We start from the raw sequence: 24,848 nt of genomic DNA, 5'->3' as shown, positions 1-24,848 counted from the left end.
AATTATTTCTTGGAAGAAAGGAGGGCCGAGGGCCATAGTGATGCAATTGAGACACAGTACTAATTTGTGAGGATGCATCAGTAGGATTCTGAACCAGACCTCTAAATGCTTTACCAACAATATCTCACTAAAGTCTAAGAACTCTGTGAGGTAGGTGCTATTATTATTTCCACATTTTACAGATGAAGAATAAAACTAAAAGTGGTTTAGGCAAATTACTAAGGTAGCAAAACTACTAACTAGCAGATCTAGGAATCCTACTCTGAGGCAATGATCTTTACCACTGAGCAACACTGCCTCATTCTGATACTTTCATGAACAAATCAATCCAGAGCCAATAGAAGCTTTCTACAGATCCCTGTACTCCAATAAAGAGTTCATCCATTCAACATTTATTGAGCACTGGCTGCCTGCCAAGCCCATCACTGAAAGACAGAGATCTTCACCCTGTCTATCCAAGGGGAGCATCAATTCTGGAGGGATCCTGACTCTAAAGACAACTCAGGAAAGCACTGGAAGTGCTTTTAAAAAGTTGCAGTAATTCACAGAACGGCTAAAAATACTTTAGTCTCTCTATTGTCCTTGGCCCCCTCAAAGACTGCTTAGGATAACCATCAACCTATTAAGGCAACATGCTCCATATTTTGAAGACTTTCTCATAGTATAGCAAAACACAGTGTACAGCAAAAAGAAATCCAGCAGGCCCTCCTCAGTCCTCAGTACCACCTATCCTAGCCCACCCTCTAATTCAATGCTATATAGAAGTAAATGTTCTATTTGCATGAACTTAAATCATAAAACCTGCCCTAGCTGGTTTGGCTCAGTGGTTAGTGTCTGCCCACAGACAGAAGGCAGCAAACAAGAAACTTCAAAATGGAGAAAGAAAAATAACTGCTCCCTAAAATGAGCAGTGAGAGATCTTTGCAGCACCCAAAAAGCTCACTTAGTATGCACTAATTTACTCAAAATTTTTAGTTAAGAGTAAGAAAAGAGAATTTACTTTTATTGAAGATTTATGTCCCAGATACATCAACACACTCTTCATTTAATCCTCAAGGCCTTATGAAGCAGGAATTGTGTTACCATTCCCCAAATGAGGAAACTAAGACACAGAAGAAAGAAACTTGCCTATGGCATCATAACTAGTAAGGGCAGAAATGAAACTCAAACAACTCTAGTCAACTCCCTTTACCAATGCTCAAGACCAGAATGGGAAGAAGCAGCTATTTCCTTGGTCCCAATCTTCTGCTGTGGAGGTCGAATGTTGGGATGTTTATTTCGAAAAGTTATTTATGATCACCTGCAATTCTGCAATTACATTCTTAGCTTCAAGTTAACCCTAATTTTTGAAGAGTTGTTTTTGTCAATTCAATCCTCTCTGCTTTTTAAAAGTGTTTTAACTGGCTAGACATATAAATCACACCCAAAAGAGTCTTTATAAGTTTAGTTATACTTTCTTATAAAACTCAGATAAAAATCTAAATTCAAATCTGGGAAAAACAAATGTTTTCCATCAAATGTCTACTGCATGTTTCCAGCCCAAATCCACAGAAACTATGATGAATAAGCCACCCCTAACTTACAAAACAACTTTTCAAAACCCACTTATTCTTAAGTCCAACTCAGAACTTATTTTCCTAAAGAAAAAATGCTGTGAGAACTACCTCTTGCCAGGCCACAAAAGCTTAACAACAGAGTGGTCAACCAAGGATTCTATGCGTGCATACAAGAAATATTACATAGTCTTCACAAATGGCAAGTATATGCACTATATAGATGGGACAGTACACAATGATAACCAAAGAGAAAAAATACGAACTAGTAAGTACACTGATTTTATAGTGTTTAAAATTATAAACAAATGTCTGATATGCCAGAGGGATATAGAGTTTAAACCTTCCTCTATAGAGATATATGTACATGCACACACGTATGTGTATATAAAGCTCCTGTGAACACGTTTTAAAGCCTATTAACCCTCCAGGTACCTAAGCAGAACTTCTCAACTTGGCACTGCATGCCCATGGCTCAGACCACAACACCCTGTATGTAACCTGCCTGAGGTCACACAGGTGGGGAGGGGCAGAGCTAAGGTTTGCTCCAGTGTGTGTGAGTTGGAAATGCCTGCTCTTTCCACCCTACCAGGTGCCTACCTCATCTGCCTGAGGCCCTCTGCTTCTCCTTCCTTTTTTTCATAGGTTCCTCCAGCTCTGCCCCTCCCCACCTGTGTGACCTCAGGAAAGTTACATAATCTTTTTGAGCTTCAGAAAGATTTTCATCTACAAAATGGGAAAAATCAATCCTGCTATCTCACAGCATATGTGTGGAGTGAAACGAGTTCTATACAAGCCCCTGTCCAGGCTTCCCCTTGTATGGCTAGTCCCCCTTCCTTCTCTGACTGGTACAGAGTCAGTTTCCCGGTCTGCAAAGGGGCAGCAATAAAGACAGGATGTCACGAGGATCACAGAAAGATATATGGCAATGGGGCTGTCAATTGCAGTCCTATACAAATACTGGTTATTAGTATAAACTGGGACTATGGGGTAATGGAATAACTGCAGGGCTGATTAACAAGTCACATGTGTGAAAAAACGTTTTGAAGAGTGGCAGCATCAGCCCGGCCGGGCGTGGCTCAGCGGTTGAGCGCCGACCTAGGATCCAGGTGATTGGGGCTCGATTCCGGGTCAGGGCACATGCCCCGGTTGTGGGCTTGATCAATGACTCTCTCATCATTGATGTTTCTATCTCTCTCTCTCCCTCTCCTTTCCTCTCTCTGAAATCAATAAAGATATATTTAAAAAAAAAAGTGGCAGCATCACTGGCAGAAGTATACGGCTTCCTAAAAGATCATTTTATAGTTTTGAGATTCATGCCTAAAAATGACATTCAGGAAAAACAGGCTTAGGTCAACAGCTGTGATCCTTCACCCTGTACCCAGGCCCCAGGATTCTGAGACTCAGGTCCAAGCTGTGGTCAGCTGGCCTCTGTACGTGGTGACCATTCCAGGGAAAGCATCCAGTTGCTCAGACCTGTGGAGTGACTGGTGATTTTAAGGACTGGGCATGCATACCATCAGTTAGCCAGGTTCGGTGGCCCAGCTGGAAACCAACCTGGAGAGCAGGGAGGTGCTCGGGCTGCTTTGAAGCACAGCCAAGAGGCCAGCAGCAACTTCATCTCCCCTCCTGTTCTTGCCACAGGAAAACTGGCAGTAAGGATAAAAGGGCACTGAACCAGATAAGGCTGGATCACTCTCTCAAAAGGTCACTGACACCCAAGTCTGACTCCTCAAAGTCCTTCAAATTCATCAGTCAAAATCTCTGCAAAGAAGCACCACTGAATTCCATGGCCCCAAAGACAATTATTAGTCCCCCAAATTTAGTGTAGTAAAAATAATGGCAGGACTCAGCTCAAATGTCTCTCCCTCAGAAAATACTCATGACCACCTCATCTTAAAAGAACAGCCTCCCCATCCCCTTACTCTCTTTATTTTTCAGAATATTACACCTGACATTGTGATATGTGGCTACTTACTTGTAGCCTGTTGCCCCACAGACTATATGCTTTATGTGGGCAGAAACTTCCATTATTCACTGCTGTGTCCTCAGTGTTCTATGGAGTAGGCACTTAAATATTTATTGGTTGAATGAATGAATGAACACTGCACGTACTGGAATTACTGCAGGGAGGACACTTTGTAAAGTATATGATTCTCTAACCACTATGCTGTACGCCTGAAACTAATACAAAACCTTGCATCTTGCTATTTGAAATGAAGGGTTCTTAACATTTACATGCATGCAAAATTTGGTCTGTGTGTACATGTGCAGTTTTCTGAAGAATTTGTAGGGTTCAGAGGCTCACAGAAGTGACGGTCCCAAAAGAAGTTAAAACATCACTTTTATGCGCTGCAGGACTTTCTCCGATGGGTTTTGTTTTGACAAACTTTATCAGCTTTTTCTAATATGGAAATTTAAATATCATACAAATTTAAATATCCTATAGGTTACATAAACTCTCTACTTCCACCAACCCCAGCTGCAGAGCCTGCTGTAATCACACAGCCTTTGTTTCTACAAGCCACGAAGAGGGGCACGTTGTTACTCTGAAAATCTCACTTGCATTCCCAGTCTACCCAGTTACCATTTTCTTTCACACCTATGGCAATTTTTGGTCTTTCTTCAAGAATAGGGGCAAAGGTACAAAGGAGAGGGAATGAAAATGACTGTCTCCTGCTTGCTCTCCTGAACTGCAATCTTCCTCTACCACTTCTTCTAAACCAAAAGGTCCCATTGTATTTGAAAAAGAATCAGTTTTAGAAAAAGGTACCTTTACATGATTATTTCCAGAATGACAAGATGTACAGAAGGAAAAATTATCATCTGTTGAGAAAATTGCAAAATAATTTCTAACTCTATTTGCTATAATTTGACAATTCTATCTTAAGAGTCTAGGAAATGTACCATTGTGAGATGTCTCAAAGTCATTATCCTAATTGAAATCTATTTAAATGGAATAGTTAGTTCCTCTTCAAGTCACATACAGACTAGAGATCCTTCCTATTAAGTCAGGGGATGGCATACCTATAAAGTAAATGTCCCCAAAGCAGTCAAGATTTTAGCCTCGAAATTCCTTAACTGTTCATCATGGTATATAAGTGATGATCTAGAGACCTTCAAATGCTGACACACATACACAACGGAGTACTGAACGATGCTCTTTAAAAAAAATCCAAGTCAGGAAAAGCAGATGTTAGATGTTCTGTTCATCTAACTGGTTTCATTGCCAAATTTTGTTTTCCACGTCTTATTGTTTTCTTTTAAATACATTGGCCTTTTACTTCTCTTTTCGTAGAAAAGAACATAAAATGGATAATCCCAAACAACTAACCTGCATTTTTTGGTAGCTTCCCATTAAAGTGGGTCATGCCCGGCCGGGCGTGGCTCAGCGGTTGAGCATCGACCTAGGATCCAGGAGATCGAGATTTGGTTCCTGGTCAGGGCACATGCCGGGGTTGCGGGCTCCATCCCCAGTCGGAGGCATGCAGGAGGCAGCGGACTGATGATGTTTCTCTCTCATTGATGTTTCTCTCTCTCTCCCTCTCTATTCCTCTCTCTCTGAAGTCAATAAAGATATATTTTAAAAAAACAAAACAGGCTGTGGTGGAGAAATGTAAACAGAATGGAGTGGAGTGGGATGGGAGCCCACAGGCACAATGGGGAGCAAGGGGAAGTGAAAGCTGAAAGACTGGCAAGAAATAATCTACCCTCAGGTAACTGACAGCCAACGTCATAACTTCCTCTGTATTTAAAATCCACAGTACTGGCTCTTTATTAATTTTAGATGAATTTCACAGTAGGTTTTTTGTAATTACCAACAGCTTGCATTACTGGTTCATGAGGTGGCTCTACCAATTAAGAGATCTGGTTTCCTAAGCGGAGGCCTCCCAGGTCACACGCTGAGCTCCAAGTGAAGGTGTGTGCTGCCAAGGGGCTAAGAAATCCTCAGAAGTAGCAAGAGAAGGAGATCTTCCTCCAAAACCCTTTCCGGGCCAGATCCCTGAGCCCCCAGAGCACTGGGGGAGAGATTCAGAGAGTGGAAGAAGCTCACACTACGAAGGTGGAAGATGATCATCTCTGATTGTAATTTAAATGTCTGCTAACAGAGTTCTATTGCAATAAGGTACACTTGTTGCTAGCATTGTCTTATATATTGGCCTGCCCCTAGAGGAATGAACTTTCTGTGAGCAATAACTTCTGTCTTTTCTGCCTCTGGCAAAATTGGAATAAGGAATATAAAACAGAATCATACTTTCATGAGCAGAGCTCACCATCATGGGACACATATGAGGAACACAAGAAAAGGAGGGAGTGGGTGACAGCGATGACTGATGTGTGTTCCCCAGCCCTAGGCATTCCAGGAAGGGGCAGAATCCACCATCCAGAGTTACAGGGTTGGGAGGACCAGCCCCCAGGCCCTCTGTCTACCTCATGGCCCCCTTTCTGGCTACAGACAAGAATTACTATCCCAAACAGAAAAGCCAATGGAAGGGAAGAGACAAACTCAGAATGTGTTAAGGGAGACCAAAAAAAAAGGGAGAAAAGGGAAGAAGAGAAAGTAGTATAAACGAGATAAACCTAAGAAAAATGAAGGGAGAGGCCCTGTGAGAACCTGGGTGGGTGGGTGGGGCAGCAATTAGGGCACTGATTAAAAGGAACTAAGGAAACCAAGGAGGAAATATCCTGGCACAGGTCACCTGGCTTGGAGGCGGAGTTTACCCAATGCTCTCCCCCGAAGGATATCGTAAGGATTTGAGAAGGGAGAGGAGCCAGTAGTGAGGAAAGAGGATCTCAGGGACCCAGGGATAGTCTGTATGACTGTGAGGAGAAGCCAGGCTGGCCTGCATGGACTCCCACCAGGCAGGAACCTGCAGTCTGTGCTCTAGGCTCTCCCCCTACTGCTAACTGATACAGCCGTTCTAAAAACCTGGCCTTAGACCTTTTCAGAAGAGAGGAACAAGTGACTTTAGAGCTGGAGTTCTTCCTTAACCTTTCTCTTTCAGGCCTTTTTGAAAGCCTGATGAATATCAAAGACCCCACAGCCACCACCAAAAACACGTATGCAAATACCCACAAGATGCCACATTTGATTTGTGAGAAGACAGATTTTTCCCTTCCTCTCCCCAAGATCAGAAACCCTGATTTAAAGAACTCATTACATTGTTTTGAGTAAGAGAGGTCGAATTTTGATCTACACCTCATGGGTGCTGGTCTTTTGGGAGTCTGGGTAGGACAGAAGCGAGAGCAGGGTGAAGTCCTGCTGCGGGAAGATGACAGTCTTCTAGTGCCTCCCAAAGCTTCACTGGTAATTTTACTCCTGGTGCCAAGATCTTTATGTCCCCAAGCACAGCCACTGTCTTCTGAGCAACATCATCTGCTGAATGCTCAAGGGATCAGTGGGTAACCAACCTGTATTAACTCAATGTGGGGACGACCTATTTGATCAACCCTTTCTCAAGCCTGAAAGAATTTGGCTTGAAATCATCACAGTGGTTGGATGAGGGCTTCTGAAGCCAGTTTCTGGGCTTCCTGCTTGTCCATCAGGGCCACTCCTTCCCTTAGCAATAGCATCACACCACTGAGAGAGTGATGGGTGTCTTACAATGACAGGGATTAACAAGAACTGAAAGGGCTGAACCACATACCTGACCCTGCTTTACTGTTGCAAAAGCCTCTCATTCCCACTTTAAACCCCAATTTGGGCACCTGCATAAATAAACACCTAAAATAGAAAAACGTGGCAAAAATCCCCAAGGCACCTTTTTTTCTTAGCTTGCTACAAAGCACCCTTCTCACTTAACATTAACCAATCAACAGTTCCCACCTGCTCTGTGTGTACTCAGCACAGTGTTGGGTGAAAGGCTAGGGTACCCCACTGTAGCACAGAAGGGAGCCAGGAGGAACAGGAGAGCATTTCTGGGAGGGGAAATTTAAATTAATGGGTCAATGCTGACAGATAACACAAAATAGCTAAAGTTCTTATCAGACCACAGTAGAGTTAGGTTTTAGAAATAGTTAAACCTGCAATTTCTGGAAGATGTCTTCTAAGCTGTGAGTCAAAAAAATACGTATTTTAAACATGCTTTATATTTTACTTTTCAAGATAAACACTGGCGTTATAAATTCATGTCATTGGAAGAACCTCTTGACCATCTGCCCCCGAAAATTCTAGGCACTGTACTTGCTACATCTGCTGCCAAAACAACTCTATCACCTGATTCAGAAACTCAAGAGGTGTTTTTTCCTTCCATGAGGTTTTTGTACCACAAACCAGACCACCTGAAATAAAATTCACTTCAGGCTATATTTAGCCTCTGCCAACACCCCTCTCGATCACAGTCAAACCTCAAGACAAAAGCTAGACTGACCAAATGAGTTTGGTCTCTGGCTCAGAGCATGATCAATAGTCATTTCTGTTGGGAGTTTCAGCCTTAAAAAAAAAAAAAAAAAAAAATGTTTCTGCTTTACTATTAACCTACCCCATCAGGATCGAATGCCACTCATCATATCCCCAGACATTAGCCTACCCAGGGAAATTAAAACTGAAGCAACCCCTTTCCCATGGGTTTCTAGTACTGACTGTCCACTTCGGTCTTGCCTCAGAGGTTAGCCAGGGAAAGCAGCGAGGCCTTCCCGGGAAAAGGTCCCTTCAGACTTCCTAGCACAGGTACTGAATGGGAAACCACATCAAATCAGTCACTGCTGTAGGTTAATATTCAAGAAGTCATTTCTTACAGGCATCTTTATTCGAGAACACTGAGATGGCTCTTCTTGTAGCGTCCATAAGGAGCAGGTCCACCATTTTATCATAGGAAACAACAATGTCAGGTAGAAAATGCTCAGCCCAGGGTCCAGTGGTTAAAAGCAGGCGCTGTGGAGCCAGCCTGCATGAACCTGAGCTCTGTGCTTGTTCCTGGGCTGCAGTCACTGGCTTCCTTGCCCTCTGATGGCTCTACCCCATCCTTACTGTCAACCAGCGTTTCCTTATTTTGTCATCATTGGGTCCAAGCAGCACCATCCCCAACACACACACACTTCCCTCTACTTACTCTCAGAGGTAAAATTATCAGCAAGTTTGGGTTAACATGATCCACTTTAAATAAAATTCTCTGCAAACAACTGTATGGTCTACGATACCGGCCAGAGGACCTCTTAAAATCTGTCTATGGAAAAAAATCATTGCCCCTGCAGTCTGACAGGCAGAGTCCTACAATGACATAACCTGCCCCCTGCTCTTTCCATCATAACTGAAATGCTTCCCATCAGCCTCCCACGATCAGGGCACACAGAGTGACTCTCATAGGGTTTTCTTTGGAAGCCAGATGTCCCCATACTATTTTTCTCTCTTCCAATCCAACCTCCCCACCAGATACTATTGACCTGGCTGTGCTGTTGAGGTTTCCAGGGCACAGAGGCATTGAGCTGCTCACCCTCAGGCATGACTTTACAGATGCTTCACCCCCCTTCTTCCAGCAGTGTTCTCAACCAGCTTTGGTGCTCATTTCTACTTGAGAGTTTCTGGGCACCACTAAAGCCACACAGGTCTCTATGACATATGGTTCTGCAGCTTTCCTGTATATTTTTCTCTTCTGTCCCCTTAATATTCAGCTTAAAACCTTCTTAAGCAGACTTTTTAGTCTCCCTGAAAACACATCACTCTGGTCTTCAGGAAATACCTCCTCTCTGGTTATCAAAGTACCTGGTCTAGGGAATCAGTCCCTTCCTTCCAAAACAAAACAAACAAAAGAAACATTACCTGAACACCAGCTAGTAACCTCCGATATCAGTTTTCTCTTGCAGAATCACAATCACAAAAGTTTTAGAAGAAATTTAACCACTACCTTTGCCTCAAGTCCTTCTCTTTCCTATTTAGAACTTCAAAGTTCCCCGTGAAGATCCAGGTGTCGAGTCCCTCCCCCAAGACAAGTGGCTCTCCTGAGCACTGGCAGGCTCCTCCCCTCATCTAGAAGTTGGCCTCAGGAAAGCACAAGTCTCCCCAGCTGCTGGATCAGGTCTAAACACAGCTGCCTCTGTTCTGCCATACCAGGAAGCCTCTTCCCCACCAAGGAACAACCTGAAATTCCTTCCTACTGCTGCCAGGAGGCCTCTTTAGGGCTACTAACAAACACCCGCACAACACCCCCCAAGGGCAGAGTACTCTGATTTGCTAATGGCGTTGAGGGCAGTGGGTAAGAGGGAGGAGAGAGACAAATATGAACAGGCAGAATCCCTCCCTTCTAGAAAGAGAGGAAGATTACTACACCCTTGACTGTGGCTGCAAAGGTAAGACTACAACCCTGAGGTCTCAAATTGGAGCCCCATGCTACTAATGACATACTAGTGAGAGAATGATGTCTCCCAAGGCTGGGACAGGATGTCTGTCCAGACAAGAGGTTCCACCTTTGTAACTTGGTGGGCAAAAGCCTTTCAACCTGGGTCAAGGGCACAGTACATGCTTCTTTTGTAAGACAGCTCTAAACCCACTATACAGGTCCAACAGCGAGCCCTCACAGACTCTTTCTTCCTCTCTTATTTCCCTTCCTGGGTTATTCTACTCTGAAAACTATTCAACCCTCTAACAAACACAAGTTTTAAATTGCATTTCTCAAGTTTCCCCTTGTTTTCTAAGCGTGTTTGCATTCATTTATTCATTCATACATCACCCAACAAACATTTAAGAAGCTTGTGCAATGGGTCAGATCCTGTGCTAGGTACTAGATATATATTGGTGAGCAAAATCAACAAGGTCCCTGCCCTCGCGGAGGAAGGGGAAAAGCAGATGTCCACTGACAAATAGGAATATCAAATGGCGAGAAGTGCTGCAAAGGATTCAGAGAAAAAGACAGTGAGGTGAGGCGGTGGGGCCATTTCCTGGAGGAGCAGGTGGTTCAGTTCCTAAAAGGCTAGCTCCCTTCCAGCTGGGGACAGAAAGGTGCCTGGAAGATAATAACCAGGAGGAGACAGGCACGGGCCCAGGCAGAAGCAGAAGGCGGGGGAGGGGGAGGCTGGATCACACAGCTTTTCAGAACAGGTCGAGGATGTGGCTCTTATCCCAGGAGCAACAAGAAGCATTCACAGGGTTTGGAGCAAGGACATGACATGATCATGACGTGATTACAATGAAGTTAATAGATTAGAAAAGAGTAGAAGTGGTTGTGGGGAGAGCAGTAAGGTGGCAGCTGCTGTCTCCCAAGCAAAAAGATGGTCGTTTGGAATAGCAGTGAAGTTGGAAAGAGACTATTCGAGAGATGTTTAAAGATGAAAATCAACACTGCTAAGGCCGAAAGGCCAGCTTGCATCTTCAGTGAAGAGAAATGTCAATTTCCTCTGGCAGAAACACTGGCTGTGCATATTCCGCAGCTCACTGGTATTAAATTTCCCTTGGCACTTATTTGTCAGAATTTCTAGATAAACTTAAAGCTGTTCTCCTTATTTGCTTTAAAATCTATTCCTGAAAGCTGTCATCCATTTTTGAAACATGTTTATCAAGCATCTACTATATGCTGGGGATAAAAAGGTGACCAAGGCCCTTGCCATGTCTCTCCTCTGAGCCTCTAAATCTCCCTGGCAGTGAAATGTAATTCTCAAAGCTGGGTCATCCTACCTCCTGAAACCTTCATATAAGCCACCTAACAGACTTCTCTCTACCTCTTAGGAACAATCCACAATGCAACAAGCAGCACAAACACTTAAGATCCTCAGCCCTAGGAGACAGGACATCCAATCTAAGTTCCCCAGGTCTTTGAACCACCAAAACCTTGCTCTTACAGGAAGACCATGAACCCCAATAGGCAGTTCTTCCTTCTATGTAGTCAAACTCCTTTTCTTTAAAATGTACTCTGTTCAGGAACTACATTTGAATTGTGCTCTTTCATTTGTTGCTGAAATTAGCTTGTGCTGGATTCCATCTTATCGTGGAGACTGATGGTTTTATAAACCCTGGAACTAAACTGTCCAATGTGGCCACATGCGGCTAGTTAAATGAAAATTAATTAAAACTTCAGTTTCTCAGTTGTGCTAGCCACATTTCAAATGTTCAACAGTCAGATGTGGCTAGTGGCTACTGGATTGATAGCACAGATATGGCACATTTCCAACATTACCAAAAAGTCTGTGGGACAGGGTTCCAAAAAGTTGTTGCCACAGGGTTCTTGCATAGTTGATTTGAACTTCCACTTACAAAAATACACAAAAGTGTAACAAAGAGACTTTCAACATATGAACTGTGTCCTCTTTGATTTTACAAGTGAATGCTATAATTTGAACTTAAATTAAGATATACCGCTAATACTGCTTTTTAGTCAGTTTCATAGTTTGGGCCTTACGTAAATTTCATTTGCTAGGAATATTTGCAAGTCACCTTGTGATTCCTTGTGGGGAGGAGAATGCCCGCAATTTTACAGGTCATTGTGCACAGAGGCTTCTTACTTTTTTTTTTTTTTTAGTCCTCACCCGAGGACAGGCTTTTACTGATTTTAGAGAAAGAGGAACAGAGAGGGAGAGAAACATCGATCAGTTTTGCCCTGACTGGGAACTGAACCCGCAACCTGGGTATGTGCCCTGATCGGAAATCAAACCTGTGACCTTTCGGTTTGCAGGAGGATACTCCAACCAACTGAGCCACCTGGCCAGGGCTTACCTTTTTTATATATATCCTACACACTGCCCAGTACTTGGTAAATACATAGATTATTTAATAAATACACAGATTAACTGAAAACACTATTTAGTAAATACATAGTCAATATTTAGTAAACACATAGATTAACTGAAAGCACTCTAATTTTTTACGCCTGCTTTTCATTAGCAAGTCTGTAAGGGGCTTTCAAGAAACGTACATTTCAGATTCTGAATTTCAACTAACACCAATCCTGTAATTTGCAGCATGGACAATATTTTTTCTCTAGGATCACCTCTACCACACGTTTTCTACTGTGAGAGAAAATCCACCAACAATGCTTTAAACGTGGAACTATCTTGGAACAAAACTGGCAAAATGTCAATAATTATTGAAACCGAGTGATCGATACATGGGATTCATTCCAGAATAAAAGTGTCTTTTTAAAAAAGAACTAATGCAATTAAATGCAAATTCAATCAGTTCTAACAAATTTGCCATAGGATAATTAATTATAAACTTTGATATAGCTGGGTTCATAGCGTTTTACTGAGCATCCAAGCCACGCCAAAGAACCAAAGCCAGTGATTAGTTTTATGATGTTCTTTTCCTGTGTGATCCCAAGGTGTGGTTGTTCCTCAGGGTGACAAAGCACTACATCAAATTACACTGGAGATGGGGTTCATGAGGGCACTGCACATAGCAGCTCTGAGTCACCATGTTTGATCACCTGGTAATAAGGTCACTGGCCTCTGCTTCCTCTTATCAGAAAAAAAGGCTAAAAATCTACTTTCCATATCCAAACACTAAACTGACAACTGCAGGAAGGAGCAGAGAAACAACTGCTTCCAGTCCACCCTGGCTTCAAGGTGGGCACCGTACCCACTGCACAGGTTTCTACAGGCAGAGCCCGGCTGCACAGCAAGCACTGCCCAAGCACAGCGCGTGGCAGACCGTCCAACACCCAGCTCCCTTAGGGTGCCTCCAGCCGACACGCGGATTAGCCACCTCAGTCCTCCCTTCAGCCTCCAGTTACTTTACACCGGGATGATGGACATGTTCACCAAGAGCAGAAGCTCACCCACTCTAGGTGAAGCTCCCCACTGCCTGAGAGTCAGCAAATCCTTATCCACAGGCCTTCCTGCACATGCCTGGCTCTGCGTGCCAGACTTTCGGGACACTAGTTCATTCAATCCTCACAGCCACGCGAAGGTGGGAAACTGAGGCACCAAGAGGTTGAGAAATTCCCAAGGCCCCTCAAGCAGTGTCTGGCTCCTGAGCCCGCTCTTCATGCTCTTCCTGTGACAGGCCTGCCTGCCTGCCCTTCCCATCCTCCGCCCTCTCCACTTTGTCCCTCCTCATCGCAGCAGTAATTTCCACATGTTGCTCCCTCTACTGAAATGCTCTTCCCAACACTCCCAAGTGGTGGCTCCTTTCCTTTCTTCTTTCCTAGAGCCTTGTTCCTTTCTTCAGAGGAAGGAGATTTCACACTTATCACAATTTCATATACACAATGCATATGTTTGTTGACTGATTTATTGTCTAGGCTAGATACTGTGCTATGTGCTGGCAGGAACACATCTGTTTTGCTCCCCAGTAGATTTCCAAAGCCAAACACAATACTTGGCTCCAGAAGATGCTTAAATTTTTGTTGAAAGACTGATAATCATTTTTCAGACAGTGCCTTCAGTGGAAAGGTTTTTAAATTCTCTATTTCAAGCCCCAAATGATAAATATAACCAGCTTTAGGAACACTGCCTAAAAGATAGCGTTATTCGTAAGAAAGGACTCAAAATTGAATAAGAGAACAGGCCAGCTTATGTCAGCTTTAAGTAACAAAAGAGAAATGAAACTCTTATAAAATGCATATTGTGATTCTGAAAGGTTACTTGCAGGGGCAATCCAAGGGGTGGATTTAAATCTAAAATCTTAATAAGCTTATGACTGAAGAGAGCTTCTCCTGCCCTGTGCTGTCCTCAACTGTTAGGATAAGCCAGGGGGCACTGAGTTTGCTACTTCCAATCATCTTCTTAGGGGGAGTCCTTAGAACCAGCATCCAGGCAAACCCAACAGACAAAGTTGCCTGGTTGTTTCAAAGCCCACCTACCTTTCCCATCCCACCAGTTTCAACACAGAAAGGTTAGATTCTTCCCGAAACAGTCCCACTTATGCTCACAGTGTCCTGGCCTATGGCTTTTGTTCACCAAAGAAAAATTTGCCTTTCAAGGACTCAGGTCTTCTGCAACCCCCATAAAGACTATTAGTTAGGTTTAACAAATGTCTCCTAATACACAGCCAGATGTCCTGACTGAGGACTCAGAATTTAAATAGGTGTTAGTACATAATAATAGGCTTGGAATTTGTGACCTCAAAGCACGGAGAATCTTACTTTTTAAACTGGGAAAACTTCCAGGGTGCATGGCTTGAGAGGATTCCAAGACGAGGCAGGGTCCACCTGAAACAACCACAGAACTCGTACAGGGGAGCAGCATTAATAAGCCTGAGTTCTAGTCCATCCACAAGCCCTCGTCCTTGCTCTGTGAGCTTGGACAAGTTACTTAACTTCTCTGAATCTCAATTTCCTCATCTTAAAATAAGATTGACAATAGTATCTAATACTCATAGGGGGATGTGCAGTTTAAACAGGATAAACCCCCAGGATAAACAGAACAGATGAAACCCCCAGGACTGCAAGTGGGCCTCTTGACGCCAACGCCAGTGCTCTATTTCACCCAATGCCAGTCAAGGGCTTCTATACTTTCATGACCTCCTAGCATCCTTCTGATTAATGACTCATGGACATTTCATGCAATACAATTAAGCATTATAAGCAGGGGTAACACACAATCTTCTATACAACCTTGAGGTGCTTTAAAATTGACATGTAAGTGTGTTCACATCTGCATAGGCTTCCAATCTTCTTATAATGATATTTATTTCTAACTTGGGACTTAAAGTTGACAAAGACCTTAATGCATAGGCAGGACAAAGGGAAATGTCTGCCCATGGCTCGTCAGCTCCTGAAGTGAATGCTTCTCACTGGACAAGAGTCAGCCAAAGGGCAGAGCTCTACGCAAATGGGAAAACGTTCCTCTGGCCCACAGGTCATAAACTACTACCTGGGCTCTGAGTGGCAAAGCTGACGAGATGCTCCCCAGAGCCACCTGCCAGTTAACCATCTCTTCTCTCATTCCATACCATCAACTGTTATTGGGTGCTCCCTATGTGCCAGACACATGAGTGACTTCATGGAATCCTCACAACTACCAATGAAGAATGTACTACCATAGTTCATCTTATCTAAGACTGCACTGACTGTAAGACAAACCATTATTTTATGTACAAAAAAGGGAAATCACTGACAACTACAACTGTAAGACTCCGTAGATTATAAGACACTTTTTTTTCAGAAATGTTAAGATGAGACAAACTGTAGCCTTAGCATTGTTGAAATGTGAATACTGTCCCATTTGACAGATAAAGAAACTAATACAGGAAGAGAAAATAATTTACCCAAGGTCACAGTGCTGGTAAATGGTAGCACTGGGATACAGACCTGGAGGTCTGATCACCCTTTCACAGCAGTAAACTCAAACTTCCCCATGGCCACATGAATTACCCAAAAGTGCACCAGATAGAGAGACAAGACATGGAGTACTAATTCTTGCTCTACCGTGAGCACACAAACTGCAGCAATTCTCCAAACATCTCTGAACCTGACCTTTCACATCCAAAGACACTGTGCCAGACTATTTTGAATAAACTGCCATTCCTCTTCTGGGAAAAGAAACGTAGTCCAATGGAAAAAGCATGTTTTGGAATCAGAAAGTCACCAATTGAAATTCTTGCTCCACCATCTAACCAGTTTATCACCCTGTGCAGCTTATCACCCTGAACTGCTCTGAGCCTCAGTTTCCTCTTCTATAAAATGAGCTAGCTCCCTTACGGGGCTGCTCAAGGGCTGGAGAGGATATATATATATATATATATATATATATATATATATATATATGGAAATTAATAAATATATATATGGGGAAAGTAGCACATGGCAGAGTTGGGCTTCAACAAATGCTCTCTTTGCTAAACTAGCCACCTTCTGCTTCTGCTTTGGGACAGAATCAAAAAACAAACATTCCCTGTGACCTCAACAATTCCCAAGGGAGACCCTCAGGAGAGAATAAGAATCAGCAGAAGAAAGCAGACACCGAGGGATACTCAGACAAAGAAATGAACTGGAAGCACAGGGAGGACAGGGGCACTATTTGTTGAATGAACTTCCAAACTTTTGAATAAATGAATTGATAGTGAAAAGGGGAAGAAAAGAAAGATCAGGAACTTAACACATCAAAAGATACTGATTAATACATAGGAGATGAAGACAGTTTTATACCAAACCTGACAGAAAAACCAGTCTTTGAAGATTCAGTTTGATGTCAAAAGTGATCTACGGCAGGAAGAATTTCCCTGTTGCTCTGTTTTGTTCCTATGTTAAGTAATAATCCATGCATTTCTCCCTTTTCTTTCCTCAAGAGCTTCAGAAAATCCTAAGATGAGAGCTTTTGACTTGGAGGGAAGTTAAATCACGTGGCATGTAGAAACAAACTCTTAACCCGTTTTTCTCCCTCCATTATACCCACAATGCCTTGCAATTTCTGGCACAGGCCTAACTCTCGATAAAAATTAGTTGAATATTTTTGACTACAAGCAATTTCTTTTTGACCCAGACTCCAAAACATCCTATACATTTATTCTACCTAAAGGCCAAGACTTTCCTGCTTCTCCTGCAGACGCGTTCTAAAACATAATCGCTAATAAACAAATAATACGCTTGGTGTATGCAATGTCTCCAATCCTCTCACACAATGTCGCTCTTCAAACCTCAACAAGGCCCAGCACCCTCCGCCCAACCAAACTCTTGCACTTACCCTTCCCTCTCATCTGTCCCAGCCCTTGGGTTCCTGTCAATTGTCTCATTACCATCATCTTCTGATCTCAATCAGTTTGTTTAACCTCCTTCCTCTCAGACACAGTACCTCTTCCTAGAGATAAAGGTGCAGGCAAGTTGAGTTCACCCAGAGCCCCTCCACGCCCCTGCTTCAAGCCTTCACTGACACTCCCAGAGAGGCCCCTGTGAAAGAAACTGTATGGCAAAAATCCTACTCCATCCCCATTCCATCAGGAGGCTTACCTGTTCTCCATAAGTTTAGACCAACTACCAATTTTGGAAGAATTTGAAAGAATACTGAGATTGTTTAAGGGCTGGGTAAGAGCCAACAGAAATGGCAGTTTCACACTTCTAATACTTCCTACGAGATAAGCTTCACTGTGTCCCCGAGCTCTGAAGCCACACACCTAGACCCTCAAACACTCCCTAACCCAAAACCCAGAGCTCAAGAACCATTTACTCCTCTGTTTTCCCTTACTGGTTTCCATATAAACCACTCGTGGTTTACCTTCCAGCTTACATCTGGCTCCTGACAGGACTCCTTCAGGTCTTAGATGAAAATCATCAAAACATGCAAGAGCCTGGTTCCCTTCGATTCTTATGCAGAGCAGCCATGGTGTCCAGACCTGGGACTTCAAACATAAATATGGCACCACCCTGCCTTCAAGGAGCCCACACTGTTCCTTCAACTCTAAAAGAGCATGTCCTTCCTCTCTGTGCAGTGTCTCTACAAAACGGAGTGACAGAGTGCTTCATAGCTTTGGAAAAAGAGCGAGGGTGTAAATAGACTTTGCCTTTACATTTGATGCCCTGTAACCATAACAACCGATGAAGAGGCTAAGTTTTCCAAAAGCCTTTTTCAAAAAGGGAAACTCCCCTGCACCAACTCCCGCGTCAGCCGCGCGCGTTCTGGGCAGCGTGCGTGGTGCAACTGAAGCCGGCTGTTCATTCCTCCTCCCGGTCCCACCGTTTCCTCCGGGTGCTCACCAGCAGCCACAGCCTCCACCGTCACACTCGCGCTCCTGGGCAGGACACCTGGCGTTAGGCCTCAGCCCAATGTCACTTGTTAACCTTCCGATCCCTGGCTTTCGGCACGCCGCTGTCTCACGTCTACGGCATGCAAACCAGCCTACGGCCACCCGCGATTTTCAGGAGTTGGAGAAAAACAACCCGATGAGCCGACAGCCTCTGACAGCTCCGCCTAAAAGTAACTGCGGTTCTGGACTTCCAAGCATTTCGCGACGTGGGCGAGGGGGCTGCAGGAACCCGGGGCCCCATTCATCAAATTACAAGCTGTTTTCCTAGTTGGCGGGCGGACGGTTCTCCTGGGCCCCGGCCGAGCCCCGAGCCCCGAGCCCCGAGCCCCGAGCCCCAAGCCGGGAGGGGAGCCCGCGGGCTGCAGGATGGGAGGACTGGACGGCGAGCATGTCCGGCGGGGGTCAGCCCAAACCGCCCCAAAGGAAGGGAGGGTTCACAGCGGGGTGGGGGGACGTCGCGAGTGGGAGTCCGCGTCAGTCCCCGGGCTGTGACAGCAGGGCGGGGCCCTGGGGGGCCCGACCCCTGAGCCCCACCGCACCAACGGCCGCTGGCCCCTGAGCGGACCCCGGACCCTGCCGGGTCGGACCGCCCCCAGCCCGGGCCTTCTCCCCGGGCGCCCCCTCCACAGCCCGCCCGGCCCCGGGCGCGCTCACCCCGGATCCGCTGGCTGCCTCATTGTACTCCGCCGGCGTCCGTACTACGCGGCCGCCTTGGCTCCGGCTTGGACTCGGGCTCCGGCTGCCTCACAGCCGCCAGCCCAACCCCGGGCACCGGCCGCCCCGCCCGGCGGACCCGCCCCGCGCCCGCGGCAGCCGCGGCCAACCAGAGAGCGGAGGGGGCGGAGCAGACCGCGCGCCAGGCGCAGCCAATCCAGCGTCTACCTGCGCACCCGCGAGCGGCCGTGGAAATGGGCGGGCGATTGGTCAGGTCTGTTAAAGGGGCCGCCGCCCGAAGAGCTGGGGGAGAGGGGCGGCAGCAGGGTTACCCCGAGAATTCCGGGGTGGGAAAAGTAAAAGCTTCTCTTCTCTCCTAGCCGGGCTGCAGCGGTCTCCCCAGCTCTTTGCACTTATTAATTTTCTCGTCCTGCAGCCTAGCAACAAGTGGAGACAGAACCAGGTCCAGACAGAGGGAGAAACTGAGGCTCCGAGAACCAGGAGTCTGCGGCATTGGCTTTAAAAGGAACATTCTCAGCCTCACCCTGGAGGATTTGAACCAGCAGATCCCTAAGCCCCGCCCCAGAGCCTCTCCTTCTCTCCGCGTGCGGAATGGGACTGAGGAAAGTGCATTTTTCAACACTCCCTCCCCCGAGGTGATCCTGATGTACGTGGTACGAGAGCCACACTCAGGTACATATTTCAAGTCCATCATAGTGATGAAATTCCAATTCAACCGCCAAAAATAAAGCTAAACTTTTTCGTTCTCAAGATGACGAATGTGGTTGAGAGATTTGCTAGCTGGGCAGGAGGTCACCCACTGAGAAACTCAGCACAGCTCCCTGAGTGGGTCACGCTGAGAACTGAATTTGAAGGGCTAGGATGAAGCAACAGGCCAGTCTTGTTCTCTGACTGGTGAAACAGTGCTGAAATATCTTAATGGCAAACACGCCCTTCCTCATTGCCGCCGCCACCAGGCCCAGTCACAATCCCAGGAGGGTGCCTTGCCCTTGTGGAGCTCCATTCCAGTGCCATCAAACCCTGCCCACCCTGCCAGCCACACTCCTCTCCCCAACCTGGTGTTCCAGACACACCTCTGGCCCAGGAGTCACTGACCTCAGCTTCAAGGTCGGCCCCCTTCCACCCAGCCCCTTCTACAAGGAATGAATGGCTCCACACAACGGCCCATTTTTTGCTGTGATACCCGATGGGTGCTGCGTTTGCCAGGGACAGCCCCACACACATTGATCAGCCTTGTCAGGACATGGTGCGTGGATCACGATTTGCCAACCCTTGGCCCTGCCAAAGGAAAAAGAACTCTTGTCTCAGCAGGACCCTGCCCATGCCAGGCCCTACATAATTATTACATTAATGAATACACTGTGAACCTCACCTCAAACTAGAAGCCAATAAGATCTAATCATGAACTTAGAAAGATCACTTCTTTTTGAAAAGTGAAATTTGAATGCTTTGAAAAATAAATGAACATATAATAATAATATTAACACAGTCTATTAAGAGGTTGTTATACACCAGGTACTATGTCAAGACCTTCGTACGCATGAATTCACTGAAACCTTACAATAATCCTGTGTGGTAGGTATGAGTGTTATTTTCTCCACTTTACAGATGCAGAAACTGAAGCTCACAGAGGATAGTGTTGTGTCCAAGATCACAGACTCTAGCTAAAGAGCCAACATCAGTGACCTTAAGCACCAGGTTTCTCCTTAACTGCTCTGCTCCAGTGCCTGCCACAGTGCCCTTTCTTACTGCCAGAAACAGGACAGATAGCTTCAAAGGGCAAAAGAAGCCAATATCACTAATCTTCATCAAAAGAGTGTAATATAGGAGAACTGCCTTGAAGTTTAAGTTCCACTGCTGTAACTTACCATATGTTTCACCTTGGACAAGTTACATAATTAAATCTCTGTGAGCCTCAGATTGCTCATCTATACAATGGGATAACAGTTCTGCCTCCTCGGGCTGGTAGGAAAATAAAATCAAATAAAGAAAATATATATGAATATATATGTACTTTGAACTTACAAATGAAAAGAGTGATTTTAGAGCTTTGCATCTGTGAGTCATTATAGTGACCTATGGCAAAGTTCAGGGATTGTGACACTAGATTCAGATATTGAGCAAGATTTCTTACTTTGTCCCCCAAATAGCTGCTCTATATGAACAGTATGTACAAAGTGAACTAAAAATTTTCCACCTACAGTAGAGGTAGAAGGTAGAAGTCATAGAAATTCAACCCCAAGTTATTACTCTGGCATTTGCCGCCCCCTTTCCCCCAACCATCACCCCAGTCTCTCTCACAACCCAGACTTCAGCTTAAGCCTGCATAGGTTGTGCTATACCTGAATTATTTCCAATTACGATGTTTCTAGATAATCCCTATTTTCTCATAAAACTCTAAACCAAAAAAATGCTCTAAGATTTTAATTCAATTTTTTGACACTGCTTTGCACTTTTGGAGGGAGAAGTGGTTATGAAGTATGCAACAACCAAAAAGGTGATCCACCGGTACATCTGAAAAAATATTAGAAATCCACTGTGCCACAAGCTGCACCATTACTGAGCAATCACTGAGAGCTCAGTAAGTACCAGGTGGTGTGGTGTGCACTGGGGATGAAGATGAAGGTACTTGTAAAAAAAGGGGGGGGGGGTAAACATGGTGAACTTTGGGCATTGGATCTAGTAGAAAAAGACCAACAAGTTCATAGACCAGTACAGGCTTCCACAAAAGTAAGCCCAGGAGCTATGAGGCACAGAATAGGCTCTTATAACCACTGGAGAACCCCAGTAATATTTTACAAGTGGACAGGCTATTAAGAAGAGAAAACAGAAAGGTGGTAAAACAAACAAACAAAACAAGTAAGAGTATTGTCACCAGAGGAGAATAGATCGAAGTGGTCAACAGCAGCAAATGCCTCAGAAGGGTCAAGTTAGAAGAGGTCCAATCAGTACACCCTGGGACTTGGAAATGAGAAGGCTATTGGTGTCATGGACCAAAGCAGTGAAGGTAGGGCTGGAAATGCAGAGGCTCCCTAGAGCAGGCGACCAAAAGAATTAAGGTAAGAGAATAAAGAGGCTGGGAGGGAGAAGACAGGGTCTCAGGAGGCCCAAGGGGACAGGGGAGTTGTCAGGGGTAGGAAGAGGGTCTGCTCTTACTCCGTGAAGGGGTGGATGCAGGTAAGAATGGGTGTGGGTGCAGATTCATTCATAGGCCAAGGCCAGGAAGTTGAGGAAATTCCTGCCTATTGGCTTCTATTTTTTAGCTCTAAAGTGAAAAGCAAAGTCATCTCTTGAGAGTGGGTGAGAGGTGATAACAGCAGCTTTGAGGAAAACAGTGAAGAACTGGAAAAGCCACTGAGAAAAATGAGAGAGGGAGCTGCCAGATTGAGAGGGAGAATTCTGGGCAGCCCTGCGGGCCCCGGGGCCACAGAGTGGGATGGATGGTTGCCCAGGGCTCAGCTGCTGGGCCCAGGTGTGAACCCAGACTAAGGAATTTACAGGATCTGGAAGGGGGGAAATACAAAATGGTGTGGGGCAGTGATGACGGAGCGGGGGTGGGCTGGTCATGGGTTCTGTGTTGGATGGAGATATGGGAAAAGCCAAGGAAGAGGGGATGATGGGAGGTAATGTGGGGACAGGAGAGAAGATCCAGATTTTTAGTCCATTCGGAGTGGGATGGGGGAGGCAAGGTTTTCACAGAAGAACAACTGTGACTGATGACAAGGTCGGGTGTAGCCATGGAGCTGGAGTTCCTAAAGACACTCAACTCCTGGATTTCCCTTCCCCCAGGCCCTTATGGAGAGCAATCAGAGACACGGGGCCTCCAGCACTTGCTGTTGATCCTGCACTACCGCTGGGTGGCTCTCTGACATGATGGGAGTAGGGAGAACATCATTCTTGGTAGGCTTTCCTTCTAAAATAAACACCTGTAATAATCGGAAGGACTGCCACCATCATTGAGACATCTCTCGTCCCCACCAGAACACACCACCTCTTAAGCAGCAGGAGTGGGAAGGCTCAGCTGGCCATTTAACGACATACTCACCCACCTAAAATAGGGGAAAGTTGATTTTTCTTTAATCTTGCAAAGGTGATTTATATACTATACTCTAATATACAGTAGCTAGAAGTCAGTGGGAAATGCCAGCTCTGGCCCAGGTTGTTACACAGAACTGTAAATGGAAATGCTGGAATTGCTAGCCTTTCATTTCCACGTGGCTACTGTGCCCAGCACCTGTGTGGCTCAGAAGACAAAGATGCTCTATATTTGGGTGGGAGCTAAGACAAAGAAAATGTTAGGTTTGTTTCGGCCAGAATCCCCCAGAAAGCAGAACTTGAGACAGAAGCTCAAGTGTGAATGTTATGGGGGAGCGTGAGCCCAGGGAGCATACCTGAGGCGCAGGGGCCAAAGCTAGGAAGGGGCAGAGGTGTTTGATAATGTGTTATTGGGGCGGCCATACTCAGGGCTGCTTGATTCTGAGAAGCCTTGTGAAAAGCATCTCAGGCCCCACCACCTGGGATGGGGGAGTAAGGGGAAGACATTTATCCAATGGCTTCTGCTCCCACTGGTGAAAGGCTTAGCACAGGGCCTCAACCCTGCTTCCAGGATTCACTGGCCTGACACCAAGTGGGTGTCAACAGAGATGCCCCAGGCAGGGGCTGAGAGGTGCCAGCTTCCAGCCTGAGGCAAGACACCGTGAGGCTGCACCTGCTGGAAGCTGGCAGGAGCACTCACAGAACTGGCCGCTGCAGCGGAGGCTGCAAGAGCTCAAGTGCCACGTAAGAGGTGTCTGATACAAAGTCCATTTTCTGTAAGAGGAAACTTGCACTATCCTCCCAAAACTGCTATCTTAAATGAGGATGGAGGCACATAAGATTCCAAATGTCTTTTTTTTTTAAATTGATTGATTTTTAGAGAGAGAGGAAGGGAGACGGGGAGTGAGAGAGAGAGAGAAACATTGACTTGTTGTCCCACTTATTTAAGCATTCATTGCTTTATTCTTGTATGTGCCTGACTGAGGATTGACCCCACAACTTTGGTGTATCGAGACTATGCTCTAACCAACTGAGCTACCCAGCCAGGGCTCAAATGTCTTTTAATGTTCTTATGATGTTCTTTTTGGGGAAGCAGCATTAGGTTAGTGGCTTTGGGGTCATTTGGACCTGGGTTCTGGTTTTGCTTCTGTCATTTCTGAGCCATGTGATCTTGGAGATGATATTCAACTTCCTTGAGCCCTTGTTTCCTCATCAGTATATTGGAGATATTCACATCATATGTTATTTTAGAGTTTACCTGTATGTATAAATACCTAATATAGCATCTTTACATAAAAGGTGCCCAATTCATGGAAGCTGTTGTTTTTTACTCTAGAGAAAATTATTGGCCATAAAGTATAATGCATTCAGGATGACAACGGGGTGATATACTTACACTTCAAAAACAGAAGCGAAAGAAGTTATCATCCAGCTGCAGAAAACCAAAAAAAGATTTCTAATATTTCAAATAACTAAAGAGCTTTTATCGACAGTGGCTACATATCTTGGCGTTTCCGAGAAAGCATCAATTTCAAATATTCTCTCTTGTCCCCGGTACATAAAGTCATTTGAGAGTCAGTCACCTTGATCCTGGACCAGAAAACAGCATTATAAGTATCTCCCATCAAGAAGGGGAAACTTCAACCCTCTAGATTCCTTCCTTTGCCCACTCCTGGAGCGTGGGAAATACAGCTCTTCTTTCCCAGGGGGTTCTTCTTCCCAACCTCAGCTGAGGGGGGGGCAGCTTCGCTTGCACAGGTGAGCTCAACAACCAGCTGACTTTCAGAAGAACCAGAAACTTGAAGCGCAACAAAGGCCACACAGCAAAGGAGGAACTAAAATCTGCAGACGGAGGGCTCCTCCTCAACTCCCCCATCTCCCCCTCTAACTTCCCAGCACCCCTTTCTCCTGCTGTGTGATCCACCACAGCAGGAAATGGTTTGGGTCATTGTATTCTGAAAGTGATAGCATCTCAATTT

At 45.2% G+C, this 24,848-nt stretch overlaps 1 protein-coding gene across 4 annotated transcripts in view; it reads right to left on the bottom strand.

The window, feature by feature from the left end:
• Nucleotides 1–18,941, bottom strand: part of TEX2 (testis expressed 2) — a 79,730-nt gene extending 60,789 nt beyond the window's left edge. For 3 of the 4 annotated variants that reach the window (XR_014000482.1, XM_081161208.1, XM_081161211.1), the window contains exon 1: nucleotides 18,814–18,941. The gene's annotated coding sequence lies outside the window, so the exon portion shown is untranslated. Of the gene's footprint in view, nucleotides 1–18,109; nucleotides 18,151–18,813 lie in introns of those variants that run through there. The other variant, XM_081161210.1, reaches the window with a different exon arrangement.
• Nucleotides 18,942–24,848: the final 5,907 nt, after the last annotated feature.

Source organism: Miniopterus schreibersii, assembly GCF_964146895.1.
Source record: "Miniopterus schreibersii genome assembly, chromosome: 16".
Lineage (NCBI taxonomy): Eukaryota > Metazoa > Chordata > Mammalia > Chiroptera > Miniopteridae > Miniopterus > Miniopterus schreibersii.
Note: the sequence above shows the minus strand (reverse complement) of the source record. Positions and strands in the feature narration are given on the sequence as shown.